Source organism: Hevea brasiliensis, chromosome 15, assembly GCF_030052815.1.
Source record: "Hevea brasiliensis isolate MT/VB/25A 57/8 chromosome 15, ASM3005281v1, whole genome shotgun sequence".
NCBI lineage: Eukaryota > Viridiplantae > Streptophyta > Magnoliopsida > Malpighiales > Euphorbiaceae > Hevea > Hevea brasiliensis.
In genome coordinates this window covers 2183964-2190928 of record NC_079507.1, presented here as the reverse complement: position 1 = coordinate 2190928, position 6965 = coordinate 2183964, and the positions used below count along the sequence as shown (strand labels likewise).

General features: G+C 38.5%; 1 non-coding gene across 1 annotated transcript; it reads right to left on the bottom strand.

The window, feature by feature from the left end:
• Positions 1–2609: 2609 nt before the first annotated feature.
• On the bottom strand, positions 2610–2716 carry LOC131174212 (small nucleolar RNA R71). The gene has a single exon (XR_009144460.1). It is a non-coding gene; the product is annotated as a small nucleolar RNA R71 (small nucleolar RNA).
• Positions 2717–6965: the final 4249 nt, after the last annotated feature.

Below are 6965 nucleotides of genomic sequence, written 5' to 3'. Positions count from 1 at the left end.
GGCCTACTTATCATTTATAAGTGCCTATCATGTTTGTTATATGGCATGAGACTCACCATTCCATCTTATTTATATCTCATATAAATAACTTGGGAACAAACATGAATACAATCTTTCTGGATAAGTCATGTCCTTATTATGAAGTATCCTCGATTGTGAACCTATTTATGATACTTTGTACTAGAAATATTGTCACTCATATTCTTAACAACTTAAGAATAATATTTTTAACAAAATATCAATGGACCTTTTCTATTACACATAAATATATTATGTAAACGGAAAAGTGAAAATGCCTTTTATTAATAAAATATGTACAAGATACATACTAAATGATATGCTCTAGGGCATACTACTAACACATAGAGCTTATCTTCTCATAGCATGTAGGAAAGTATTTTCATACATAGTAGTTGATTTCATTAGTTTTTGTAATTTCTATTGTCAAGCCCTTAATTCCATGTTTTTTGCATCATTTCAGGTGTTTGGGTGAAGCCCCATAGTATAGGAGTGCAAAAGAAATCTTGGAGAGGTCAAGAGACTGAGTATTGCTGCTGACACAAAGTACACGGGTCGTGTAAGCCAAGCCCCAGACCCGTGTAACCTTCTGCCAGAAGAAAGCTAGATAGCCAATGGAGAAACAAAAGTACAGGGGTCATGTAATTAGACCCGTGTAAGTCTCTGCTAGGCACAAGCTTGAAGAACCTTATGGGAACAAAAGTACACGGCTCGTGTAACCAGGCCCGTGTTGTTGGGGCAGACCCGTGTAACTCTCTGTGCCAATGCAAGACTCCACAGTTCCACTCCAGCAAGTTACACGGCCTTGGGCCGTGTAGTGACACACGGGCCGTGTACTATGCGGTAGCCAGTTTTATAACTCGAATTCCCTCTCTTGTTTTCTGATTCAAATGAGACTCCTAAAGCCTTTTGGACTCAAAATGACCTAACCCTAGAGCAACCATTATAAATAGAAGAGAAAACATAAGAAAAAGGGGGCTCTCTTTTATCTTTTGACATCACTTTTGAGGAGTTTTGAAGGAGAGAAATCCACACTCTACACTCTCTCGAGCCGTCTCGAGGCGAGAAACATCAGTACCAAAAGGAGTTTTCCAGCTGAAGCTCCACAAGATCAAAGCTGCAAACTCTCTTCGGTTCCTTCATTTCATCTCCCTAGACAGATTTTTATTGTTTTATTTCTTCTACATGATTTTCATTTTACTGTTTTTACCTGTTATCATGATGTTTGCTGAACTCACCATGAGTGAGTAGTTTTCTTATTTTGGATTTGGGAGAGTAATGCTTGTAATTATTATTATGGATGAACACTAAGTTTTATTTATTGGATTTGAGATTCGTTCCTTGATTTAATTTCTTGTGATCTTAATGCATGTTATGTGCTGGTACCCACTTAGCCATAATTGTAGATGTTAATTGAAGGACTGAAAGGTGAAGATTAATATTAGAAAATCAAGATCTTGAACCTAGGAATTTTGACCTAGACATAGGCTAATACCTTTGTGGAACTTCAAAATTGGTCAAAGATCTTAAAGTATTGTAATTAATTTGATCACCACGAAAGTTGGGTTTGAGTTAATTAGAATACACCCTAGGTGCCTTGAGAGAGGATTTAGGATAACTTAGGACTGATTTCCATCATGGAAAATGATCAACATTTTAGTAAATAAACGAGATAACATCCCTAGTAAGATTTAAGTGTGAAATCTTAATTCCAGAATTGTTTCAAATAAATCATTTCGTTTTAAGTTTACCATTCTAGTGTTTAAGGTTAACAAACTTCATTCCCTAAGTATTCGATAGCCTAGACAGTCAAAATTACTGTGTAAATTGGTACCTACTAATCAAATTCCTCGTAGGAACGATACTTTACTCATTATTTTATTACTTGTTAGCGATTCGTGCACTTGCGGGGTTGTAAAACCAGCGAAACAAGTTTTTGGAGCCGTTGCCGGGGATTTTTGGTTTTAGTAATATCAAGCGATAGGCAATTTAGCTGATTTAGGTAATTATATTTATTATCTAATTTTATTTTACTGGTTGTATTTCTCTTCTTTTCTCTCAGGTGCCCGATCTGGTATATGACCAGAACAAGGCCAGAAGAAGAAATTTTGGACTATGATCCGGAGATAGACAGAACTCTGAGAGCCATCAGGAGGGAAAGGAAACATCAAGAGCACGGTAAAGGAGATCTTGAAATTCCAACGATGGCCGATAATAATGACAGACCAAGACTCTTGAGAGATTACGGAGCTCCATCTGTCCATGGATTTCAGCCCAGTGTTACTAGACCCACAGTGGAAGCCAACAACTTTGAATTAAAACCAGCATGGCTTTAAATGATTCAACAAACCCAGTTTGCAGGTTCACCAACAGAAGACCCACACTATCACCTCCAATGCTTTCTTGCCCTATGTGACACATTCAAGATGAATGTAGTGTCTGATCAAGCAATAAGACTCAGAGCATTCCCATTCTCCCTTCGGGACAGAGTAAGGAAGTGGTTACTTTCTCAACTAGCTAGAACGTTCACCACTTGGGAAAACCTCTCTCAAGCTTTTCTAGCAAGGTATTTTCCACCTGCAAAGACAGTAAAACTGAGGCTTGAGCTCAACACCTTCAGACAAAAGGAAGGAGAATCACTCTATGATGTATGGGAAAGATATAAAGACTTGTAGAGGGAATGTCCACACCATGGCATAAAGGATTGGCTATTAGTGCAAAATTTCTATAATGGGTTACTACCCTTTACAAGGAGCACAGTTGATTTAGCTGCAGAAGGTGATCTAATGGAGAAAATAGTGACACAAGCACTTGAACTTCTAGAAAGGGTTGCATACCATAATTATGAGTGGTCAAATGAAAGAGGAAATGCAAGGAGAATTGCAGGGGTCCTGGAAGTAGACGCCCTAAGCATGATAAATGCTCAATTTGATCAGCTCACAAAGAGACTCAAAAGAATGCAAGCCAACGCAGTTGGTACAAACAGTCAACATGAGGACAGCTATGGAGGAGGATACATGAGTTCAGAATACAGCAATTTCAATGAACCCTCCACAGAACAGATGAACTATGTGAATAATGGAGGAAACTTCAACCAGAGGTAGTCCAATAATCCATATTCAAATACTTACAACCCTGGATGGAGGAACCACCCAAATTTCTCAAGGTCTAATCAGCAAAACTAGCCAATAAACAAGCAACAAGGGTACAAACCACTAGCACCCCTTGGATTTCAGAACAGAGGTTAAAACTTTGCACAGCCATCACTACCTCTCCAACTTCAACAACCTGAACTGAAGATGACCATGGAAACCATGATGGAAGGATTCCTAGCAGCTCAACAACAACAAAATGAATTGATTAAACAACTAACTTCCAGAATGGACCAACTTGCTACTCATAACAAGATGCTAGAGAATCAAATCGCTCAGCAAGCAAGTTCTTTAAGTAAGGCTGCTGGCAAACTGCCTAACCAACCAAAAATAAACCCAAGGGAGCATTGTAAGGCAGTTACATTGAGGAGTAGGAGAACTCTAGTACAACTAGAGGTAGAACCGATAAAGGAAACCATAGAAAAATCTAAAGGCCAAGCAGAGAAAAAGGAGGAAGAAGCTAAGAAAGATCAGGAAGAGGAAGCAAGGAAGACAAAGAAATTATCAGAGCCATACTAGCCTCCCCTACCTTTTCCTCAGAGATTTCAGAAAGCCAAATTGGACAAGCAGTTTGGGAAGTTTTTGAAAGTTTTACAAAAACTTTATATCAACATCCCCTTCACTGAAGCACTTTCTCAGATGCCATCTTATGCCAAATTTCTTAAGGAAATTATGTCAAAGAAAAGAAAGCTAGAAGACTATGGAACAATAGCTCTAATAGAGGAATGTAGTACCATACTGCAAAACAAACTGCCTCCAAAGTTGAAAGATCCAGGAAGCTTCTCCATACCTTGCCTCATCGGTAATAAGAAAATAGACAAGGCCCTCTGTGATCTTGGGGCAAGCATCAGTTTAATGCCTCTATCAATATGCAAAAAGCTGGAGATCGGAGAATTGAAGCCCGTGACAATCTCATTGCAATTGGCTGATCGATCTGTTAAATATCCTGTGGGCATACTTGAGAACATCCCTATCAAAGTGGGCAAATTCTTCATTCCAGTAGACTTTGTTATCCTTGAGATGGAAGAAGATGTTCAAATTCCTATCATCTTAGGAAGACCATTCTTGGCAACCGCCGAAGCCATCATAGACACAAAAAATGGGTGACTAACCCTCAAGGTAGGAGAAGAAGAAGTGGAGTTCAACTTGTTTGATACAATGAAACACAAATTTGAACCTGATGAATGCTTTAAGGTTGACATAATTGACAAACAAGTTGAAAAGGAATTTCATAAGACACATCCTAAAGATCCTCTTGAAGCATGTATTGTGCATAGCCACACAGTGGATGATGAAAATACAGAAATAGTAGCTTGTGCACAATAGTTAGCAGCTCATCCACCCCTACCCTTAGCTAAGGCTTTCAATATGGAGAAGTTGAAGGAGGAACAAACCAAAGGCAAGCTCCTGGAAAATGCCAAACAGGTAGAGCTTAAACCTCTCCCCTCCTCGCTAAGGTACGCATTTTTGGACTCAAATTCTAAATATCCTGTTATAATCAATGCTAGCCTGTCTAAGTTAGAAGAGGAAAAATTGTTAAGAGAACTTAGGATCCATAACAAAGCCATAGGGTAAAAAATAGAAGACCTGAAGGGAATCAACCCTTCGATTTGCATGCATAGGATACCCATGGAAGAAAACAGTAAACCCACTATCGAACACCAAAGAAGACTTAACCCAAACATGAAAAAAGTAATTAAGAAAGAAATTTTAAAACTATTAGATGCAGGTATCATATACCCAATTTCTGATAGTAAATGGGTTAATCCAGTACATGCAGTTCCTAAGAAAGGTGGGACAACTGTTATCCAAAATGCAAATGATGAACTAATCCCTACCAGAGTAGTCACTGGTTGGTGAATGTGCATAGATTATAGGAAATTGAACAGTGGTACCAGAAAAGACCATTTTCCTCTCCCCTTCATTGACCAAATGTTAAAAAGGTTAACGAAACACTTTTATTTTTGTTATCTAGATAGGTATTTGGGATTCTTTCAAATTCTTATTCACCTAGAAGACCAAGAAAAGAAAACATTCACTTGTCCCTATGGAACATTTGCATATAAGAGAATGCCTTTTGGTCTTTGTAATGCCCCTGCTACCTTTCAAAGATGCTTGATGGCTATCTTTTCTGATTATATTAAAGATATCATGGAAGTTTTTATGGATGATTTTTCTGTCTATGGAACTACTTTTGATGACTGCCTAGCTAATTTATCTAAGGTCTTGCAAAGATGTAAAGAATCAGACCTGGTCCTAAATTGGGAAAAATGCCACTTCATGATAAGGGAAGGCATAGTTCTGGGACATTTGATATCAGAAAGAGGAATTGAAGTTGATAAGGCAAAAATTAAGATCATTGAAAACATGCCACCACCAACATCAGTCAAGGGAGTGCGAAGCTTTTCGGGACATGCAGGATTCTACAGAAGATTCATCAAGGACTTTTCCAAAATAGCTAAGCCACTTACCAACTTGTTAAGTCGAGATGTTCCCTTTGATTTTGATGAAAATTGCCTTCTCTACTTTAACAGGATCAAAGAAGCCCTGGTATCAGTACCAATAATGCAGCCACCAAATTGGGAGCTACCATTTGAGGTGATGTGCGACACGAGTGACTTTATAGTTGGAGCAGTGCTCGGGCAAAGAAAAGATAAAAAGCTCCATGCTATTTATTATGCTAGCAAGACACTCGATGATGCGCAAATCAATTATGCCACCACAGAGAAGGAATTCCTAACAGTGGTGTTTGCAATGGACAAGTTCAGATCTTGCCTCATTGGGTTAAAAGTCATTGTATTCACAGATCATGCTGCAATCCGGTACCTTTTGAACAAGAAGGAAGCAAAACCAAGGCTGATTCGATAGATTCTACTCCTGTAAGAATTTGACTTTGAAATCAAGGACAAAAAAGGATCTGAAAATGTAGTAGCTGACCATCTTTCCAGACTAAAATTGGAGTACACAGGGGACTTCAAAGATTTGCCAATTGATGATTCATTTCCTGATGAGCAATTACTTGCATTCTCCAAGGCTCTATGGTACGCTGACTTTATGAATTTTCTTGTATGCAGGGTACTGCCTCCAAACATGACTTATCAGGAAAGGAAGAAATTCCTACATGATGTGAGATATTACATATGGGAGTACAAGAGATGTAATAATGGGCTGATAAGAAGATACATACCAGAGGAAGATATAGAAAGTATCATTCATCACTGCCATTCATCATTATATGGAGGACACTTCAGCACCTCAAAAACCGCAGCCAAGATTTTGCAAGCAGGGTTTTACCATCCACATTTGTTTAAGGATGTAAGATCCTTTGTGCTAGCTTGTGATCAATGCCAAAGAATAGGTAACAATTCAAAAAGGAATGAAATGCCACTGCATGGTATACTTGAGATAGAATTGTTTGATGCATGGAGAATAGACTTCATGGGCCCATTTCCCTCTTCCCTTGGAAATAATGGCTTCATTGATACACTTGAATTGTATAGATGTTTAATGGCTTATTTGTATACTATCTCAGAGCATTTAGGCAAGTATTTTCATGCATAGTAGTTGATTTCATTAGTTTTTGTAATTTCTATTGTCAAGCCCTTAATTCCATATTTTCTGCATCATTTCAAGTGTTTGGGTGAAGCCCTACAGTATAGGAGTGCAAAAGGAATCTTGGAGAGGTCAAGAGACTAAGTATTGCTGCTGACACAAAGTACACGGGTCGTGTAAGCCAAGCCCCAGACCAGTGTAAGCTTCTGCCAGAAGATAGCCAGATAGCCAATGGAGAAACAA